The sequence below is a fragment of the Platalea leucorodia genome (genome assembly GCF_965183815.1).
Source record: "Platalea leucorodia genome assembly, chromosome: 10".
Taxonomy (NCBI): domain Eukaryota; kingdom Metazoa; phylum Chordata; class Aves; order Pelecaniformes; family Threskiornithidae; genus Platalea; species Platalea leucorodia.
In genome coordinates this window covers 15,678,228-15,702,025 of record NC_138832.1, presented here as the reverse complement: position 1 = coordinate 15,702,025, position 23,798 = coordinate 15,678,228, and the positions used below count along the sequence as shown (strand labels likewise).

General features: G+C 40.4%; 1 protein-coding gene across 1 annotated transcript in view; it reads right to left on the bottom strand.

The window, feature by feature from the left end:
- AFF2 (ALF transcription elongation factor 2) overlaps nt 1–23,798 on the bottom strand; it is a 343,526-nt gene that overhangs the window by 204,779 nt on the left and 114,949 nt on the right. The gene's annotated exons all lie outside the window — the stretch shown is intronic.

Genomic DNA, 23,798 nt, shown 5'->3' with positions numbered 1-23,798 from the left:
GTTAAATAACTACGGGTAGAGGAAAGTGAACCCAGAAACAAATAAAGATTGCAATCTAATGGCACTCGCAGACAACAGGCTGGTGAAAGCTACAGCAATTTATGGACATACTGAAAGTCTTCCCAAACTTCCCAGGTGTCTTAACCTTCCTCACCGCTTGACAGAAGGTGGAAAGATAAAAATTAAGAGAAATTGTGGTTTCTTCCCATCTCTCATTTTATCATCACCATTTAATTCCCAAATACTTACAGAAATGATCACTTGAAAGCTTATCATTTATCATTCACGGCTATTGGGAACTCACAGTGCCAGTTCTCCCAAGTTATGTGGTGGAATTACAACTGGCAACTGAGAGGTTATCTGAAAGCACCAAATACTCTGTGATTCAAGCCAGGACCTAAAGGTACTTTGGCCCACTCCACTCCACAGCTGCTGTAAGAGTTATTTTTATAGTACAGTTTGTCTACTGATTTACTACTATTGTTAAATGAATTCTAAAATTTGCTTAAACATTTGTGTTTGAAGTTGAGGGAAAAATAGCTTCATTAGCAAAGGCTGAGTCTAATAAAATGGAAATAAGTCATCTGCCCCCCAACCCCCATCGCTCTTAACAATTAGGCAAATTGTGGTAAATGAGGTCCAAGGACAGCGGAAAAAGAGGCAGATTTGTATTTCATGCTCCAATAAGGATAATTACTATGCAATTGTTAATTTAATATATAAATAAAAGCAGGATGGAAATATATTTCAGAGTTCGAGTATTCTATCGGGTCCCCTTTCACAGCACAATGCTGAAGCAAGCCAAACCTGGAACCAGTTACTTCGAAACGTATTTTAATTAAAACACATGGGCTATTTTCAGGTGGATAAAATCACAGTGGATTCAATGGCAAAGGGCTGGCTGAAGCTGCATTTGCACACTGAGTAACCTGGTGTTAAATCATTGCAGCAAAGGTGCTCTGTCCAGAAGGCTTTCAAGTATCACAAGTAAAATAAGTCTGGGTTGCTTAAGTTCTTACAGCTGATCCCCTTTCATGGAAAAAGCCAATTACAGATCACAGATGTCTGGACTAATCCTTTTAAATATCACAGAGGCAGGAAATAACGTGAAAGTGCAATAAATGACAATTTGTATAGCTTGGGTAGTGGTGGAATAAGACGGCACATGAAAAACAAACACAAAAAGGCTCAAATGTACAAAGGGAAAATAAAGGCTTATATTAACATTCAAGCTCGGTATGGCAAGACTGGAGACCATGGGCTAGAATCTGTTCTGATTTACAGCCTGCAAATCCCTTTCAACTGCATGGAGAAAAATTAAGCACAGAATGTCTGCCTGCGCTATGAATTACTTGTTCCTCCTCCTTTCACCTCCTTCCCCTTTATTTCAACAATGCATTTTATTCTAACTTTTGTATAATTTCTGAAGTTTATTTTAATCAAGGGAAAGGAAAATTCTATTTTCTAGTAGTGTCTGCATCTTTCCAAGGCATATGTCTGGTAATTAGCATGGTGGGATCATTAGCATAAATATACAAAGAAATTTGATTTTAGAACACGAATACCATTTTTGCTATGGAGCAATATAGGACAGGTGACAGGCCCAGCTGGGAAACCTCTTTTTCATTTTTCTGTGACCACAAATCAGACATCTTGGGCTCACAGCAGGACAGGCTCTACTGGCAGTAATTGGCACCATCTGTAGCTGTCAGAGCAGTGCCTGGCATTCCAGCATTTCATCTTTCCAGTCAAGGCATTCATCACTAGTCCAAAACTCAGCCAGCTGACACTGAAAGATTAACTTGCATTGATTTGCTTGGATAAGCTCGCCTGTGCCTCAGTTGGTACTGAACGTTCCTGTTTAATAGCCATCACCATCACAAGATGTTTACAAGGTGATTGTCTACTTAGCTTTTTCCATTCCCCTTCTTGGTCCTAATGTGTTTTCAATTATTATAATTTAGGAGATAGTGAATTAAAAGAAAGGACAGTGAACGCAGCCAGCAATCACAGAGTGCGAGACTTAATGAAAGGATTAGAAATTCACAGCAGTGGCTGTTTACTGGTCTTAAATGAGCAGCTTCTCCCACCCCCACGTGTGTCAAGAGACAAAACTTGTTGATTTGGGGGTTCGGCAACGGACCGAGTCTCCTCCAGCTGTCAGTCTGCATGATAAAACTAAATGAAACCGTTATTATTTTCAAATGCAATTTTCCAGTACTCGGGTAATTTAGTTTACATTTTCCAAGAAAGCTTTACGGTAGCTACACCAGATGCAAAGTTCAACCTCTTTCTCTTAATCACCTAATGCTATACCTACTTACCAGTGTTTTTAAGCCTCTGAAGTGTTGAAAGCCCAGAGCTTAATCTTTCACAGTCATACAAGGGTCATTACTATTTCAATTTAGAAACCTAATGTGTTCTGTAGAATGTTTTTGGGTGAACAAATTGCAATCTGAAAGTTAAAAAGTCATGTCTATTTTAGCAAATGACAGCCAAATATAAGGGCATCCCAGGCAAACCCAAGACAGTGAAAATTTGTGAGTCTCGCTTAAATGACTACCCTCTTTCTTGAAAATGAAAGTAAAGATTCTTCTGTGAGTAAATAAAGGGGATTATTGGAGGGGTTTTTAATCACCTATTATAACCCTATCAAAATCCTGCTCAGAAATCCCTATTACTTCTCTCTCCTAGGCATCTTCTCGTTAACGGCTTATTTCCCACAGCACAGGCGATGTGTCACAGCCCACAGAACACATCCGCGTAGGGCTCACTGGTACTTTTAGGTATTTGGGGCCTTCTCTGTGTATCTATTTCAGACCAAAAGCTCCATCATCTCAGGCTTCTTTCTACACCCAGTTTAGGATGAAACTGCAAGGGGTGACGAGTTGGAATTAACGCTGAAAAGCACCTGTGGTGTATCTACAGAGCACAATAAAAGACTAGGGAGAGATACCTGCTAACGCCACTTGTATGAACCGGCTCACTGGAGCAGTGGGGTCCACCAGCCCAGGCAAAGCACAGTGCTCATACAACTACATGATGCCCAGCACCTCCACTGCCTCCCGGGGCAGGGAGGTATCGCACTGCCTCACGCACAGCTAGCTGACTGCGCGGGGCTGCGCAGGCGTGCCTCGAGGATGTCCCGCTCACCTGGTGGCTCTCGTGGAAAGGAAGGTTATAAAGCAAAGCACTCACAGAGAGCAAGCATTGGGAGTGTGCATGAACAACTGGGGCACCATGGAAAGAAAACAGGTCAAAAAGGGGCTGCAGAGCCCAATTGCGAGGTCCTCCGGGGGGAATGGGATAGCAGATTCATTTATCAAAGCCCAGGGTTCAGCTTTGGGGATGGCAGCCTCATCTGGGCACAGGAGCTGTGCAGGGCCAAGAAATACCAAAAGCAAATTCAGCTTTGCATGAGGTACAAAACACACATGAGAAGGTGACGCTGCATCAGGGAGCGTGACAGCAGACGAAACAGAGGCTCAGTCAGGGGCCGGTGGCTCCCAGCAGAGCCAAACTTGCACTCCTAAAGGTGATTCGTTTTGCCCCTGAAAACAGGGTATTTCAGTTAAAAGGGAATATTGTGGCTATGATTAGTGGTGCCTGTCCCGGCTCTGCCCTGAGAACATCTCCTAACTTTAGAGCCACATGTTAAACTAGGCTTATAACTTAGTGGGGTTTGTCCTTTTTTGCACACAAAAATAGCAATTTTCTCTCTTTTTACAATGAAGACAGGAGGTACAATACTCCATCAAACAGAAAAGAACAGTGGTATTTAAAATAACTTATATAAATTACATATATTTTAAACTATCTTTGTTAAAAGCATTTCATCCACTACAGAACACTCATGAGTGTTTGCAACACATCTGTGGAATAAAATAAAGAAAGAGTTAAGCATAAAAGAGTATTAAGTCATCTGGTTTAGAGGGATTTTTGTATTAGGTCTTGTTCATTTATTAAGTGTAATGTGATAGTGGCCAGATGATTAATACAGTGTGGTGGGAGTGATGTAACAGGAAAGATAAAAATGGATATCATAAGCAGAGAGGAGGACGGAGATGTGGAGGGGGTACATGGGGAGGGTTGGGATAAGGAGGTTAGCGTTTACAGTGTCCGAGTGCGACAGACTGCCTTTGGAATGGGCTTTAGGGAGGATTTACTCTTTCAGTCGGTGATTACATTCCACAGGATGTCCCAAGTGAGGGAAGGAAGCACAGCGTTACTCTGTTTTGAGACAGGTACTACCCTTAGCACCAACATGTTCAAACCATTTTCCCACATCTATGGGGAGCGAGATTTTGGTTGCCTCCACCTGTGCTGAACGGTGCCCACCGGGTCGCCCTGCTGTGAGCCTGGCAGGGACTCAGGGCAGACGAGGCAGAAGGGATTTTCTGCGGATAAGGAGCAGTGCTGAGAAGGAAGGGACTGGAGGATTTGTAAATCCCTGCTATTAATTAATGGGTACAGCTGCCTTTGGCAAGAAATGCCTGGAGAGCAACCTTAGCTATCAACAGTGTTGACTGACAAAGATCTAAAAAAGGTGGAATTTATTCAGAAAGTCTCACTGCTTTCAGATATGTATTCCACCATGGCTACTGACACCTCTCACATCTAACTGTATTTGGGATGGATCCTTTATTTGGCTTGAACCAGAAACTGTAAAACTCAGTGGCTAACCAGGCATCCCATAGGACAGTGCTAAGGAATTTAGTTATACCTGTGCTCACAGTGTGACCTGGTGGTCTGGACAGCAAAAGAAACTACTCACTACATGAACACCGTATCACAGAATACTTCTACTCTATGGCCTGTGCGTTTCTCATAAGGGTCAGATTTTCAAAAGCATTCAGCATCAGCACATTTCACTGGGGAGGTCTGGTCAGATTTTTCAAAAAAGATCTGATCACCCAAGAACATCTACTGAGTACCTAAACATGAGGGAAATGTAGAGGATATTGTAAGTTGACCAGATTGTTCAACAGCAATTTTTAAGGTATGATCACTCTGATTCAAGTTGCATAAGGTGATGTCAACACACAGGAGAAGCAAAGAAGAAAGGGAAATGCTCAAGGTCAGCCATGCCAGCACGATGTGCTGATGTGCTGAGAGTCAACGGTTTTATCTCTAGTAAGCATACATGACAGGTTTCACCCAGAACAGCCAGGAACACTAAACCATTGCTGCTTAGAAGGAGGCTTTTTCTTCAGAGTGGGAACTGCTCAGGGGAATCAGATTTCTCTATCGACTTTTACATATACAGAAGGTGACTAAAGGAATTAGGCCAGCCTGGATTGCTCCAAGGGGATGATAAGCCCCGTGGTGAGATGGAAATGCACGTGGATTGTTCTAAACCCCTCTCTTTCTACGCATTTTCACATAGTATTAAAACAAACTGTACTTTTGTTTCCAAATAAAGGCTGTCTCGTTACTAGAGTCGCAGCTGGGCACGGACCCATGGCAGAAGACCCAGTGTCCTAACTGCCCCATGATGCCAAACAAGCACGGTTACACGCAGAACTCACTGCATGAGCCAGAGCCCGGCAGGATGTCACCTAAGGAGAGCCACCGGCTGAAGGACAGCCATTGCCCTGCCCGGGGACGAGAGAAGAAGCAGGGCCTGAGCCCAGCTCTCTGCCACAGAGCACTGCAAGAGAGAGAAACCAGCAGAGCTCAGCTCTCCACTGACCCAGGAAGACCAAACTGACCTTTTCTCTCTCTGACATCCCTGGTTCACTACTGGTAGCTCAAGACTTGTAATAATTTACCAACTCAATTAACAACAGTAATGAAGGCAGTATGACAGTAAAGCCTACAAAGAGGAGGAATTCCAGACAGCATGGAGTGGTGGGAGCTGTCAGCATTCCTTACAGTCTTATCCACAAGGCCAGCGGGTCTCTGCGATGTGCTCCCTCTTGCATTACACCACAGAGGGCTCTGCTGCTTCTGCTTCCCTCTTCTGACCCTTCCAGATTCAATGAGGCAAAGCCAGGGCCCTGTTTTTAAAGCCCATGAGCAGAATTCAAGAGTAAAACTTCTCCTGACAAGAAGTCAGAGTTATGTGGACTACTGGTTTAATGTTTCTAAAGGGTTTAAAAAGACACAATTCTGTGAGACACTGAAGAACTAAGTATGGGCTCTGTTTTTATGAAGCTTAGTATTTATAGGACTAGAAACCTTTATACTCAAAATGTTTGTTTCCATTAAATGGCAGCTTCTTTCCATACCTTGCCCTCCGAAGTCCACTCTGTACATGCGTGCCAGTTCCTTTCAGAACAGCCCCGCGTACAACAGCTTTTGGGTTACACAGTAAAACAACACTACGTTCGTTAACATTAAGGTAATTATAGAAGAAAAGATGCACTCTGAGACCCCTTCTGAAACAAAACATCTTATTTATGGAATCAAGCAGTTTCTGTTTGCTATCAGATAGACCACAGGAGTAAGGACCTTTACATTTTTAAGACAGCAACAACATGATTTTTTTAAAAGGTATTTACCTTTATCTAGCAAGCATTAGAATAAATCTACCAACTTTAAAGAAACAGTGCTAGCCCACCAGATTTACATAGAGTTCTGAGACATCTGGTGCTTCTCCGAAAGCCTAAGCTACTACATCATTTATTCACATGAAGAACTTAGTTTCAATTTATTTAAGAGCTTTCTAGCTTACACAGTCCCAGAGAAAAGCTTCAGAATGTTACCCTTATTCATTTGGAAACCAGAAAGCAAATAAGAGCGCATAAGACCTTATTACTTTTTTAAATGTCATGATAACTATGCCAGTCTCATGATTTTTTGAGAAAGAACCTTTGTCTGTCTCTTTTTTTCTTTTTTTTTTTAAGTACTTGTCCGTGACAACATCCAGTTTGACAAATGGTTGGTTGTAAATGGAGGCTAGGACTTTTTTGGCATTACAAACCACATTTTCCAAAATGATTATTGGTCTGTGTGGCTTAATTAGAGGAAGTCCAACTTGAATTTCAAAATTGCTGAATGTTTTCTGTGAAACTCAGGCTCTTTTTAGAGTCCCTTAGCTTGTTCCACTCCCTCCTAAAATAAGCATTTGAAATTGCCCAGTGTACCTGAATACACAAGATAGAAGTGGGCATTAGAGCGGAGTACAGCTCTCAGCTACACAGCTCTGAAACTCTGAACAAAGCAAAGTTCCCTGGAATTGCTGAATTCATCTCTTCCAGGCATATTCCAGGCATAACATAGCAGAATTTGCTTCTCTTCCAGCAGTAAGCTTCTATCAATAAAAAACGCTATGGAAGGATAATTTAGGAAAATCCATAGCACAACCCTAATTTATAAGAGATGAAGACCTTTGTATATGTTAAGCACAGTAATAATGATAAGAAAATATTTGAAAACAGAGAGTCTGATACGGCGTTTTAAGTGCTTCACACTGCATAACTTTCATTATGGAGCCTTGTCTGCTTTTCACTACGTGCATGTTGTCCTCATTAATGTCAAAAGGATTTATGTGTGCATATGGAGGGAAGAATGTATGCCTATGTGTTTGCAGTCTCACCTGTTATCTTTCTCTTGTCATTATCTAGCAACTTCCCTTCCAAAGGACAACATTTATAGCTCACTGGTAAATATAAGGCAGATAAATTTTATGTACTGAAGCAACATGAGTATGAAGTTGGTCTGACTCAATTGTATCAAACCAGCTGAAACAGATATTGTGTACACAACAGACGCATCTCTGGTTTCAAAGTTTTCATAAGGAAAAATTCCTCTGGGCAAAAGAAATCAAAACATTAGGATGAAATACATTGGATTTCAGGAAGTTCCTTTGCAATTATTAGTATCTCCACAAAAATGAACCATTAAAAAGCAATCCTTTTTTTCAGTCCTATCAGCTATAGCACATCATCAAAAGTTTACATAATTCTTAAAACCAGATACAAAATGTCAACAGACTGCAGCTGAATGCACCATAGATACGGAATACTCTTGCAGAAGGTTTCATTAAGTCTAACATGATTTACGGGACTTAAGACACATTGCTTCAAGATTTTTATATCACTGCAGTAAGTACTCCAGGGATGTTTCGACCCACTCAAAATTGTTTTAGCTGTGCTATTACCTGGGTCAGAACTGATGGCAGCATATATCAGTTAGATTGTAGCAGTTTAATACCCGCTCCTATGCATCTGGTCACTCAGAGATTCACATCCTAAGATTTCCACACCCTAAAAAGAATATTAAAACAGAGCTCTGGAATGGGCTAAGGTTACCTCATTTATTTAAGAAGCAGCCTTAAAGAAATGACATCGGGAGACTATACCCATTCAGATTACAGATGTCCACTCCATTCACCACAGAGACTGGAAATGCTTCTTTTTTCTGATTACTGCTGAATGTTTGCCTTGACCATATGGAAGATTATGGTGCAGCACTCTAACGAATTAGGAACAGTGGAGTGTAGACTTTTTGATAAACTGAACTAGTATCACTGACATCGATTAACTCCAGTTTAGGATCTGATCCCTCATTTTTTATTATTTTGATCCCTGCTAAATAGACAACATTTAAAAACTAGTGCCACTTCAGTATTTTCTGATACCTAGAGTCAGAAATACATGGATGTCACTTCTGTATAGAGAGGTAACTATAGCTAAGGACTACGTCAATGTTGATCACTGTGTATATTTTATATGACACAGCAGTAGGGTAGATCTGCTTGGCTGCAAGTTGTTAATAACCAATTTGATTGGCAGTGAACTTGTCCCTGAAACTTACTCAGCTTGAGGATAAGTGCCCCTGTGACATAATTTTATTATTCAAGACCAGTTTGATCCACAAATTTGTCACCAGTGCAGCACAGCATGGTTAGAGCTGCCTTTTTAGTAACACCTGAGAGGCTTAATCTCTAAGGTAAGGTGTGAAAGGGTGAGGCACTTGAGGAACATCTGTTGCTTACTTCCCTGCTGTAGGAGTGTGAGGTTTTTAGATTGATAGAAAGACTGGGTTTGGTACCCGGTGTATGAAGCAAGATACAGTTTACAGCCAAATGACTTTACACTGACTCAGGGAGAAACCTGAGGTCACTAATATATTGTTTGTGGTTATGCCCTTGATCTCTGTGCTGCTCTGTACATGTTACTTCATACAGGTGCCATTTTTAGCATAAGAAAAACAGGACATCAGCAAAAGACAGTAGAATCAGTCTCTACATAGCTCTTCTCTGCCTCTTCTTCAAACACTATGCATGTCTATAACAGAGTGCCTTATTCTAGCAAAAATAATACGAGCTTTCAGATCTCTTGCTCCCTACCTGCGAGTGCCAAGATGTGAAATAGGAACAAAGACAATTCAGTGTAAACACTAAAAATGCGGTGAAGCCTCATGATCAAGAAAAACATCAGACTTAATAATATTCTGTTAGTGCAAAGGACTGCACATATAAACCAACTCAAAAGCTAACTTGCATATTACGTGGCAGTAGCGTTTTTACAATAAAGGTGTTAAAGCTCTGAAAAACCTTAATAAAAGAAGAAACTAGGGCTATAAGGGCAGAAAGCTACAGGATTTGCCCTCCAAACTTTCCAACGGGGGAAATCCATCTCTTTTAGCACAACTGTGTGCAGTTTTACAGTGGTCCTGCTTCTGCATGAATTTCAGAATACATTTACTAGAAAATTCATTATATGAAACATTTATCCCATGAATAAATTAGAGACTCTGAAATACAGTGCAATAAAACTTTTGCTGCTAGAAAGATTTTTATGGGTGAAATAATGTGAAAATTAGTAACATTAAATATGATTCTTCTTAACCCAGAATAGTCACCACACAATTATTTTGACATGTTCTGGCATACATCATCATAGATCTAGTCAAAGAGTGTTACAGAACAGATTTTGAACCCTTTTATAAAGCATCAAGGAACACACAAAAAAGGGCAGCGGAGAGTTTTCAATCTTAAACTGCTGAGGAGAGGAATTTTTGCCACTATGTTCAAGAAAAGCAGGATGACTTTTTTCAGAATGATTTTATTCAGTCCTTGAGTGGATGAGCAAATAGTTTTACTTTTTTCTCCGTTGTGCGTTAGGTATGATGCTCTAGCATGGGGTAAATGCATTTAAGGCAAGCCTCCATATGCATGAAACGTGAAGTCTGCATGCTGTGTTGAGGCATTGGATCATTTCTCTGCTAAAAAATTCAAAACTTAATATGTATACAAAGCTGTTCTGTGCCATTAGGTTAACCACAGATAAATCCCACTAACAAAGCGTTAGTGATTGCCTTTTGGGGGCCAGATCCCGCCACACTTCTTCATGCAGAATAGGTTATATATATATATGCAGAACAGGTTATAGCATGTGTTGAAAGAAGATGCTACTTCCCCTGAGTAAACACACCTGAAACTTTAAACCCTTATTGGAAGGTATAGTACTAGGTCAATATACATTGAAATGTAGTTTCAAGCTAGACTGACAAGGCAGGTGAGATCTCTCACCTGATTACAGAAGACAACCTAATCTTGGACGAAATGTCTTACATTTTAAGCGACTAAAATCTGGTGGGATGAAGCACACTGCGAGGATTTAAATCTAACTTCAGATAGCAGAATTACCTTATCCTGTGCTTCCCCAAGTCTGATGGAATTGCCACATGTCACAGAGCTGCCATACTGCGCTCAGCTGCTTCAAAACACTAGGCTTGCGACAAAAGTGGCTCTGCTTTGGAGTGCTTGTTTGTGAACAAAAACAGATTATTTTTGCTTTATTGTGGAAGGTATTTTAGGGGAAGAGAGACTGAATCCATGTATTTTCTTTGGGCATTTCCCTATTCATAGATTTTTGTCTAGTTTGGTGGATCTTGGGTTTTGGCAGACTAACAGCAGACTTTCTTTATTGCCTGTTTTGAAGAACAGACATTTGCGTGGAGCCTTTCTGGAGGTGCCCCTTTCCAGACTCAAATGATTAAATAAATGTTTATGAGTATTAAAGTATGTCTCTTTCTTAGGAGGGAAAAAACACTGATGCAACTGAAAATGCAAGGCTGCAGAGCACCCTGTGCACACCAGCTCTTCCAACCCCGAGCACATGAGCATGACTGTATTCAGAGGAGTTAAATCAGACACCCTTGAATGCTTTATCTCCCTCTCTCTCTGTTTGGTTTCCCACAGCATAACTTTACACATTACCTCATGACATCTTTATAGTGGTGGAGAAAATGATTAGACTCCAGTCCTTGAAAAATCGCAAACACAGAGTCATTTGTAGCATTTGGCTGCTCTAATTAGCACATCACTGAGGGGTAATGAATAGAAGTCTGTGAAGAAACTTAAAAATTAGTACCACTAGCAATGTTAGAGTAAAAATCAGAACTGTGAGTAACAGTACTCAAAGGATTTGGGTAATTACTGGATACTCCCAATATAAGGTCTGTCACTTGATCCTAAGGGACTCTAGGGCTTCAACAACCCCCAGAGGCCCAGTATTCCACCCCAATAAATGAGGCTCACAAAGTTCACTCAGAGTTGAAGACACCACCACAACTCTATTGTTCTTGCTTTCTTTTTTTTTTTTTAAAGGTATGGAATTTTTTTTTTTAAACTGCACAGAATTAGACAGCCTTCTTTTGTATGTTAATCATTGGACTCCTCCATCTGTAATGAGATATTATAGTTTCCATGTGTGTGAAAGCATGGAAATTACATCACCCCAATAACCAAATGTGCAAGGACGCATGGATTCCTAAAGACCGACAAACAGCTGCAGTATTTGTGTTAGACAAGGTCCTTCTAACATTGCAGTGCTCTCCAAGCAATTGAAAGGTGCGTTTTGAGAGGTAATCAGAGGAGAGGGAAAGGTTGGGGATGGAAAGAGACCTTGACCATGTAAAGAAAGGGCAGTGCCTCCCCCTGCTCCCGCCCGAGCACTCAGGCCACCCGCTCCACCAGCCCGCGAGCAATGACAGCGCAGGGGCAAATCTGCAGCAAAGCACCCTTCGAAACAAGCGTGACCCCGAGCCGGGGTACGCCAGCCCGCAACAGCCAGCCGCAGGCAGCCTTCAGAAAAGACCCAAGCTGGCTCTTTCCAGCTTTGGGAAGAGGTGCTGGCCTGGCACTTCAGAGCGCCCTCCCTCAGCTAAGCCAGGGCTTCCTCCTCCCTTACGGATGGAAGCTTTCAATTCTGACCCATTTTCAACCTGATGTAAAGGGGCTCCAGCCTGTAGTTTATAACATATTTTTAAAAAGGCCCCTTAGGATCAACAACTTTTATTGCAACTTTCAGTTGCACCATGCACTTGTAAAGCTAGATTAGGCTGGGGTCTAAATGTCATGACCCTTTCCTCTTGCCTACTCCCCTTATTTCCACCTGCCATCGTTTTTTGTTTTTCTCTAAGTGATTTCACTCTTAAGGTTAAAAAAAAAAAAAAAAAAAAGAAAAGAAAAAGAAAAGAAAAGAAAAGAAACAAGAACCAAATTCTGTACATAAACACTGGCAGCTTTCAGGCTTGCTTTTCATCCTGAACCTAATGGGCAAAGAGCGTCAGTGCATTTGCAAGCTTTTCCAAGTGAGCCTAGAGGGGCCTGTTTACCAGAGATCGAATCTCTGGCAAACAGCTCATTGCAGCTCTTCAAACAAGCTGAAATTATGACCTTATGTTATTGTTTCTCAACAACCCAAACCTTTGATGTAAACTAATGTTGACCTTTCCAGCATAAATTTGACATTAAGCCACTTTTGTTTAAAACGCCCTATGAAAATTCAGCTTCAGTCTTATTGGATAAAGCCTTTTTATGGGATAATAAATAATAGATAATAAACAACTGGAGCCAATTTAGTCATTGAAGTATTTTCTTTTCCCGACTGGCTATCATAACGGATCTTTTCTACCTTGGCTTGTGTAGGGCTGTCTCACACCACACTGTGGGCTCATCCAACCTAAGCCAAACCCTAGTGGAGTCAATGGAAAAACTTCTCAACAATTTCAGGTCTTCAGTCTCTGGGTGAAACCTAGCTTACAACTAAATTAAACTGCATAACTCCCACAGACCTCTGTGGATTTTATGTATCAGGAGATATTCCCACCACCCACCTTAGCTTTAGGTGGGCGTCCAAGGTAAGCAGGTGTCTCCAGAAATGCAGTCATATAATTTGGGCAGTCAGGCTCCCAATTCAGCCTCAGCAAGTGGTTACTTCTGTCAGCTACAGCAAGCACATAGAGGTGGGCTCCTAATAGAAGCACCTTTTCTGGACTGAACTGGTGACTCTATTCACTCTTGTTCTACCATGCCCACCAGTGCTGACCTGCACATCTTCCCACGCTGCCCAAGAGCCACTGATGACTGGCACGTGTAGGTGAGCTGCACATTCTCTTCCAACAATGTATTTCATTTTTCATGACTAATCTCTAGCCCCTTATTGTTTTGCTTATTAATTTGTAAAGTAATAAAAGGGAAACAACAGACAAAAAGGAAGATAATTCTGTTAATTTTTCAAAGTGCTGCTATTAACATTTAGTGCTCTCCTCTCCAGCTTAGCAGTTTTAAATACCAGAAATTTAGTTGGAGAATCCAGATAAAAAATGAGCAACCTTTATGTGGAGTCCATTAACTAATGCTAAATTAAAGTGGCATTGAAATGGAATTAGAGGGATGTGTATAAAAAAGAACATGTGACAAGCACATGGATACCACACGAATCCATTATGATAAGTATTCTTCCAGTAAGAGCAAATGAATTCATTCTGACCACACACTTAAAATTAAAGCCAAACCCATTTTTTTTTTTTAATAAATGTCAAAATATCATCTCATTGTTAAACGAAACATACTATCTTTTGCTGGGCCAAAAGATTCATAAGACAGTGCTTCAGTGTTAAAAATACAATTCACTATATATCTACAATTCACTATATAATTGCTATATATCAAATAGTAAGAGCCTCACTTTCTCCTACAGATTTTGCACGCCAAATTGGGGATTCGACCCTTAGCTGAGCTTGTTACGGTAATCTGCTTTGCTGCGTGACACACTCTTAAAGCGCCTGAATTCTTTTCTGCAGAAAGCTTGTGTTGCTCCCCTATATGCCAAACTGAGTAAGTACGAGCAAGCTGCAAAACAAAGGTGATGAACCCAAGCATTTGAGGTAAGCTCCACTGACAGCACCACGTTGCCTAACCTAATAACCACTTTCAGAAAGGAGCATAACTATCACTTGAAATAACTACCCCTTAATATTAGAAATATTAAGCCTTGGGTTACAGTCTAGCTTGGGGGCCAGACTGAGAGGCGATGGAGTTTTTGCAGAGCAGAGATCCATGCAAATAAAGCACACACTTGTGAACTCCACTTGCTAATCATAAAGCAAGCCCCATGCAAATCACAGAAACAGCAATGACAAATTTCATGGGTCGGTCATGGCAAAAATGGCAGATTTCACAGCATGACACTGATTAAAAGACAGGGACAGAAAAATCACAAATAAAGACATTTAAGCTGCCAAGAACATTAGGTTTTTAAGTACTGAATGCTTTCTTTATTAATATAGTTCTCCTGGATGGATATTCTCCAAAGCAGCAAAACTATCACTAAAACAAATCTGTAACACAAAAATACTCCCAATTTTAGGAATATTTTCCAAAGGAGATCAGTCTCCCTAATTCTTAATTCACATAACTGCTGAATAATGAAGCAGGTAACAATGCAGGATGACAAAATGAACTTCCCAGAAATATATTTTCTGCGTATAGGCTTCCCTGAACTGGCAGCTCGAGTCTTTACACCAACATTAGTATAAAGGTGCATTACACCTTTCTGTACAAGGAGAAATCCCAAGGGAAGCCTAGTGTCACTTAATAAGGTCCCAGTTCTCACTGATAGACTAAGACTTCCCATTTAATTTTAGAGGCATTGACTAATCAGTCATTGCACTGTAGGTCCATGTCCAACTGCTTGTCCAAAATTTATGAAAAATTCAAAGCCACACATAATACAGCTGCTGCAGGATTTCCATAAAGAAAGGTTAAGTAGCTCAGCTCAATGCAAAATCACTTTGTTTTGGTGTGAGGATGGAGTTTTCACCTAACCTCATAGGTGAACCCAGGAGGAAGCAGTCAAAGCTCAAATCTCTATTACAGTTTAAAGACTCTGGTGGAAACCCAGAATTTGCACAAAGGAAAGTGGTGGTCTCCTGCCCCATTCAGGTCCTTCTGCACCACCAGCTCTTCCTGCCGTTTTCCTCCATGTTCTCTGAAAGAGGCTGGAGAGGGAAATGATGATGCTGGAGAGGGAAATGATGATTCTGGAGAAAAATAACCCAGACTGCTTACTATAACATTATCCTGTGCTCTGTGACTTGGTTAGGAACCAGTATTTGCATTCCATGGAAAACTCTGTATTTAAAAAAGAAAAAAAAATTGCCTCTAAGTCAGAAAGGGAAAAACATAGCTAAGATCAAAATAAAAATTCCAAGAAGATCATAATAACATCCATTAATTTTAAAGATAAATTCAGAAATATTATGATATTATGTTCCAGAGGAAGATTTAAGAACTAGAAATATTCCTTTCTGAGAATGCCATATGTTTCATTTCAATTTTGAAAAAAACAATATACTCCATTTCACTGATTTACTAAACCATGTATATTCCAGTTCATTTATTTACTATATCAATTCTTAAGTTTTGGGCTTTCATTCCCTTCAGTGGCTATGTCTGAACAACCAAAGGGGAGCACAACAGCACAGTTCCTACAAGCACAGCGTATCCCAGCGGAGGAGGAAGGTAGATCTCTCCACAGTACAGTTCCAGGGTTCACCTCAATGCGGTCCTTTACTGCAGGTTTCTTTTAGGACCGGAAAGGACGTGGTCTCCTGTGAGAGCTCAGCACCCCTCAGGACCATGAAGACAATGCAAAGAGAATTTTGTGAGGACTCAGGGACCTTTCCATTTCCATATGGAAGGATCCATATGGATCCTTTTAAAACAAACCTTTATGGGGCACCTCTGAGCAAGGGAAACTAGGATGTCCTCCCCTCCAAGCAATGTGGCGCCATCCCCTCAGTTGAGAACGGTTAATGCAGCATATTTGGTACAGAGAATTAACTTGAGGCTCCTGTATGAGTACAACACTCACAGTATGTTGGCTACTATTTTTTTTTTTATACAATTTCTTTTTAATAAATAGTGGCACGAGCCAAAGAAAACTTCATAAAAATGAATGGTTGTAGCACTTGCCGAAGAAACGTAGACAATCCCTCATGCAGAAACAAAAAATGACCCCATCAGTCATTTCTCAGAGGGAGGCAGCAATTTCACGGGGCAGTAGCCACACAAGGGACAAAACCTAAGATCTTCTTCATTATTATCTACCTCCCAGTTCTGCTCATCTGTATCTGATCAGAGAAAGAAGGTGTTCAAATTTATTGTGAACTTTAAACTCTTGTTGAGGTTCAAGACATTAAGTCAACAGGCTGTTGACCAACAGTCTCAGGAAAACTACACCTGAACTGGTTTAAGGTCAGGTGTGAAAAAAAGCGTACACTTCTGGGGTTTGAGTTTTCTCTAGTTTCTTACACAAGAACAAAGATCAATTAGTATCTATTTCAAGTCATTATTTCATCTGTCAGTCTAATGCTCTGACTTTTCCTATGATGGACCTTGGCCTCTAGCAAGGTGGATGCAAAATCTCTTCCAAATATCAGCAGTACGCATATGGCATGATGGACATTTTTCAAAACCTGCTGCACCCCTACATTTTTCTTGATTGCTCAACACATTGGTAGTCATTACTGTAGCAACTTATTTCAAGCCAAGAGATATAAATGTCTCTCTGTGCTGACTGGCAGGGTGCTGTAAAACAACGCAGACAATCAAACACATACTCTCTCTTCCTCCATGGGGAGATAGCGTATTTTTTCAGTGGTATAGCTGGGACTGATTGCCATCAATCAAGACTTGGATTCCCAGTCCATCTCCACATATAAGTATGCTGAGTGAAAGGCCAATCTAATTCACTGGTATCATTTGGTAAACTCCTGAAACTTTATTAGATTAACTTTTTGGACAAAACAATAGAAATAATCAGTTCATCGATTCAGGAAAAGATCTCAAAAGTCGAAACGCTTCCAAAATTAGATCTTCTCTGCTTTTAAAGGTAAGCAGATGGAAAACATTTGATTCTTATTTATTACCAGTTAAATTTATGTCCCTTATTTCACCATAAACTACAAGACTTCACAAAAGTGTATCTTATTTCACTGATCTTTAATAACCTGAAAACCGGTAACAGAAACCTATAATGAAGCACCCCATATACTGTAAATTAAAAATAAATGAGACCTCAAAGAGGTTTTCTTCAAAAGCTGCTTCAGTTTAGTGTTTCATTTTATATATACACTAAAAGAGAGACATCTGTAAACATTTCTAAAGTATAACGCAAAGGAACTAGCTATGTTATTATCTATTCTAAGCACATGGTTTAACATTTGTTTATGCAAACCATATAATTGGAAACTCTGTCCATTTTCTGCTTGTGCTAAATATTCTGTGTATAAATACTTTTCATAGTAGATAAATAGGGTTTTTATTTAGGTCTTATCACCTTCATATTACATATTCATTGATTTCTAAACTGCCTTAAACAGCTCTGTAGATGTGAAACATTACGAATTCAGTTTTGGCACCTTGGTATTAAATTTGCATATCAGGTCACGCACCGCTTGACATACATGCAAAATTGCACTGCGGCTATTTTATTACAACCCACAAAAGATATTCAGAAACTGCATGCAGCATCAAAATAAATTAAAATGGATAAAAGACCCAATAGTGAGCCACATTTTTTTTATTGTTTAGTAGTGCCTAAAGCCATTTATATGTTCTAGTCAGTAAACAAAAGTTAGACTAAAACAATTTTTAGTCTTTCTGGTATTATATTTTAATTGTAGGGGTAAATATATTTCTTTGTCCCTTTACCAATTGTATCCTACTTAAGGCTTCAATTCTTTGAAATTGTATGCTATAAAAAGTAATATATACGGATCACTGGCAAGCCTTCATGTTTCTCTGCGTATGTCAGAATGTATACTGACACCGTGTATCAAGAGTCAGACATACAGAGCAATATATTTGTCTAGTTGATTTTGTATTTGAAATGTTTTTGTAACTTACTGTGTTTGCCAAGACTGCATTTGCATGGAGACTCTGCATTTAACCAAAGCAGAGAGTGCATCAGTCAACGCTGTTCAGATATTACAGTGCCCTCAAAATGTACCAACTACATTAGGTGGTTCGTCTGCAACTTACCCTCTTTACATTCAGTAAGCTGTAGCAAAGACATCAGAAAAATTAAATAGTAGGGCACGCATTTTCCAATTGCTCCTCACTAAGGCTCCATTTCAACGTCTACAACATTTCAGGATAAATAATCTGGCATTTCCATTCACTTGCTCCCAGGCCATGCTCGTTTGGCGGCTTAGGTGCCTCATCATGCCTGCAAATTGGGGACTCAGGTGTCCTACAGACCCTCGGGGGCAGGCCGGTGCCCAGGAGGCAGCTGTGCCAGCCCAGTGCAGGTGCAGAAAGGCCGGGAGAACGCAGACAGCCTGGCCGCCTCTGCCGGCTCCGCCGCCTGCTCCCCGCGCTGCACCGAACGGATGGGCAGTGTGAGGAGCTATCGTGCGGCTGGAAGGAGATCCTGAAGAGCCAGCCAGAGCCTGCGCTGGGAGCTTCTGCTGCATGCCCAGCACCACGCTTGCTTTTATCACCCTTTGAAAAACCACACTTCCCTTCCCTGTAAAAGTAGGCAGTACAAGCATCATCTGTTTTGGGTAACGAGTACCTGTGAGCACAGGAATGAGCCTGTCTTCCTCAAACAACTCAACCCCAGACCCTGTGCCAGAGCACTGGGAACTGGGACCTGCTGCATCCCCGCAGACCTGCAAGAGGTCAGGCAGAAACACACTCCAAGACCCACAGCCGCACACGCACCATCGTATCCCCCACTCCTCCCATGCGTGCCAGGGTACAGGGCAGGGGTGACTTTTCCTACATGTGTTGTAGTCGACCACTAACAATTCTTAACCTTGGGAGATCCATTAGAAAAAATAGTTTGGGGGGGGGCGGTGTTTAAGAGCTACAGCAGTGCCTTCTAAATTGCATATTCAAATGAGGGATATCCTGTAATTAATACACAGCAAATTTGAGAGTGCATTTTACTGAGTTGGTCTAACTCAAAGCTAACATGAAAATCAGATGGCAGAGCACCCAGACAAAGTCAGCGACCAACCTTCACCCACATAAATGAAGCAGGTGATGCTTGCACCAGTCAATAGCTGCTGTTGGGCCCTCAGCCTTCTGGCTTCTAAGTTTGCTCCGTTTCTTCTCAAATCATCACAAAAGGAACTTGAACCTCTACACTCCTCAAGAAAAACTCTCCCTGAACTCAAGGGAGAAGGATCAGAGTCTCATCTGTAGTAGCTGGCAGAGGTAGACAGACCTGTTAAGAAACCTGCATGACTGCAGCGAAAATCTAAGCTAATCAGTACCACTATCTGTATAGCAGAAACCTTAAAAAATTGACATAATATAACAAATTGGTTCAAAGCATTACTACAGACCACCATGCTAAATTCCCACATCCTTAGCAGTTTGTAAAAATGTTTAATTTATGTTTATGTATTCTTATTCAAAATGTTAGTTAACAGCCTGTAGGGACCTGGTAATAGGATCCTTTTTTCTTTTTTATGTTTATTAGCTACATTAATGACTGTTTCTGCAATTCTGCTACAAAGACTTGCGTTAATGAACGCCAATTAATTCTGAAATGATTTTAAACAAAGGGTGATGAGAATAACCAATCAACCATGACAGTGTAAAGAGCAAGCAAGCTGCTGTGACCTAATTTTTCTGTGTTGATTCTTCGCTGTCAGAGTGCATTGTTATTCATCAAGAACACCTATAGATTTTGCATATACATACCACAATATTATCATTTTGGAAATGCCCTGTTCCTTTTCAACATGGGAAATCACTGCATTTAAACTACAGGTTTCAATAATACTGACTCATAAACTGCAAATACTTCAGAGGTCAGGCATATCTCCACTAGCAGAAGGACCTTACTGATTTCAGTTTCTTAAAGTTTACAACATGAGGGCTGGCTCGAACGCTTGAAACATTTGGCCTTCCACACAGAAATATAACGAAGAACCATCTCTCTGGTTCACACTGTTTAATTAGAGGCATAATATCCGTCAATCTATTTATTTATTTATGTTCCACAACAAATTAATCTTTTATCCATTTAATTCAATTCACAAGGACCTAAATATAAAAGTATTCCCTGAAACCAGCAACAAGTTGAGTGATTACGCTCCTGAAATAACACATATATGTGTCAAATCTGACCTAAAAAGTAAATAGACCATGCAGGCAGATATGACTTTTATGTGCCTATTGAGTGAACAAACATTCAAAAAGCCATCCAACACTATTCTAAATTTAAACAAAATGAACTGAAATTGAGAAATGCCATTTGCATTTTCACCTGGTACTCACTTAGGGTATGTGTTTCCACTACAAGAGCCTTTCCAATAACAAGAGCTAGATATTTTAAAGTTAAAATTTCTATAAATCATAGAGTGTACAAACAGACCAAGTTATACCATTTCATTCTGTAATGGACATACAGAGGGAATGGACCTTGCTTATTCATGGTTCATTCATAAATGTCCTCTTTAGTCCCAACATACTAAGTGACAAATTTATCACACAGTAAAAAGTCATGTTTATTGGCAGTTTTTCAACTGGAGATAACACCATTGTTTGACAAAGATGAAGAAAATCATTAAGTCTATGAACAGTCAAGGCCTCTGCTGAAGAAATTACTAGTTTGTCCCATGAGTCTTACCACGTCCAGTGCTATGGGATCATACTACAGAAGACAGAAGAATATGGCACGGATTACAAAAGACAGTACTAAATGACAAAGAAGTACACAGAAAAACTACAGCAGTAAAAACATGCTTTTGTGAGTTTACTAGCTGCTGTCATGGACAGAGTATAAAATGGAATTAGTGAAACTCAGCAGAAAAGGAGCCACATCTCCTAAGTGACAACATAAACTGTATAATTCCTGACAGGCGTATATATGTGATATTGCTTCTTAATGGAGGGAGCATTCATACCAATGTCTATCAATCTTTGTTATTCATGACCCTTCGTAGGCAGGATCCATGGCCACCCCCTTTCTCCACTCTACCTGCGCAGTCACATCTTTTGTGAGCTTGTGTTCAGATCTGCAGCCATGCTGGCATCCCTCCTGAGCTCGTAACAGGTACTCCAAAGATGGACCTCTAAAAGTCTAAATCCCGATAAAAGCTAAGTGAATGCAGCCAATTAAATTCCTTAAGTAACGAATTGGCGAAAGTAAGCTTTGGTGCTGAAGCTGAGGTAACTGCTCCTTCCATCCCTTGCCTCAGGAAGAAGAGAAGGGAATTGTATACGCGACTATACACGAGGTTCTGCTCTCAGAGAGCCACACCTGGAAGGATTCTTCATGTGTCCACTAACCTACTTCAAGTCCAAACCTGAGATCAGCATTTAGCCTCCTCTTCGCAACAGCAGATGCTCTCACTTTCCCATGGGGATGTCTTTTATCCCTCATCTGAAGTAACTTCCTTGGAAAGAAAGGGCAGGAAAAGAATGAGACAAGAAGCTCTGGCATACAAATCTTTTTGTTCAGTTCTCTATGTGCAATACAGACACTTCTGTTCTCAACACAGCATGAAAAACATTCTTCTGAAACAGAGTGCAAAGGGCTGTATCAGTTTTACTGGGAGACACTCATATTTATTGTAGTAGGCTTCATTTGAGTAAAGACAGAGGGCTGGATCCACAGTGCCACAGAGGCACATAATGAGATGGGCTTTGGCACCTGTATGAAATACAGGCGCAAACTGAGGCTACGTTTAGAAGACGGCAATCCGTTTCAACCTCCTTCCTTCCAAACACAGATGCCAGCCGCTCCTGACCTGCGGTGCCAGCAGATCCGTGAGTAGCATTCCTCCCCTGAACAACCAACAAACTACGCTCTCAACTTGCACCACCCCTGGCAAACATTTTGGTGGCATGATGTCAGGGTTTTGAGAGCCCCAATATCAGCATTCAACAAATCAGGTTTTCCAGTGTCCATTTATTGAAGTCACTCCATATTGTTGCTGAATGATTCATATTTATAATGATAAAAGATTTGCATTAACATCTAGCCCTCTACAAAGGGTTTATTACTGAAATGCCAATTCAACCATAGCTGTAATGACCCTATTTTATAATGCACACATTTCAGGCACTTTTGCAAATGGTTTAAAAAAATGGAGCAGTTAAATTATGCTGCTAACATAACATGAACGTGTCATCACACCCCTATCAAGCAATTTCATATCAAACAACGATGCGATATGGAATTTTGCTCTTACGATACAAAAGAAGGAACTTGGAGAAGAAAGTGCAGTACTAGAACAATGATGCCCTACACCACCTTACATTAAGCAACCTGGAGTATCTCTCAGTTATGAGAAAGTCGAACGGCCAGATGAAAGATAAAAGATGGACTGACATCTTATTAGTTCTCTTTTCCTTTGGGGTGTAAATATTAAATGGAGGGTCTCAAATTTACCATGTGGTTTCAACCAGAAAAACTGCTGTGTGAAACAACAGATATTTCAACCCTAACGAAGCTTTATTGTCAAACTCTGAGTCTTCAGGCTTTTCATCATCATATTTCTGTATGCATTATACCACTAACAATGCAATATACAAAAAGGACAAAATGTCAGCCCTCGATGGAAATGAACTCACCACCCTTCAGCATTCGACAATCAGACCTTCCTTAATTTAAATGTGTTAGATCATCAGTCTATTATTCCTCCAGCTTTTTATAATGATTTCTAACACTGGCCAGACATTGTACACCTGGCTGGAAAACGTTTCTTTTTAAACAATGCGAGAACTAACCAATATGTAAACCCAATAATTAAATTACATTTAGCCGCTGGCCATTGTTATTCTGCACTACTTTCCCACCGAGGGAGCTATAGTGATCCGATTTAAACAGCAATCTAGCAGAACACTTTTCATTGCCCATGATTGTTGTGCAGAGTAAATTGGCTCACATCAGATTTGACTCTAATTTGGGTTTCAGAACAGTTAATTTGAACTTAAGCACCTATGGAAGGGCTGTTAACAAGAGGTGTCTGCACTGGAATTCTTCTCATAGCTGTGCTGTTTAAATCCAGCAACAAGAGCTCCTTATAGATTGTATATGCTTTCTAGCATGCCACTTGCAATGTTGTACATTTGTAGAAAACAACTTACCAGATATTTAACAATGTCAAAGGAAAAGCACATGGATGCACAGAATGGATGCTTGCTATATGCATGCCAAGCAGAAGTAAATACGTTTCTTTTCAAAGATAAAGCTACCTTGTGACTTCATCATCCCAGGATTAAATGTACCCTACTCCTTCATTGTGGTATTTTGGTGTTTTAGCAAAACATGTAGGGTCAAATTCTGCCCATTCATAAGTTGCCAAGAGATCCATGGAAATATCTAAAGGCTGAATTTCATCATCATTAGCTATTACATTAATAGCACTAATGTCTTAAATCTTAATATTCTGGCTCATTAGCTTAGGTAAAAGACTATTAATATAAAAGGTGTATTTTAGCCAATCAACAGAATTTATAAAGGCTTTTGTTTTAAAACATTGTCTCTCTTGCAGTGCTAGTGGTTAGTACAGACACTAAATCATAATAATTC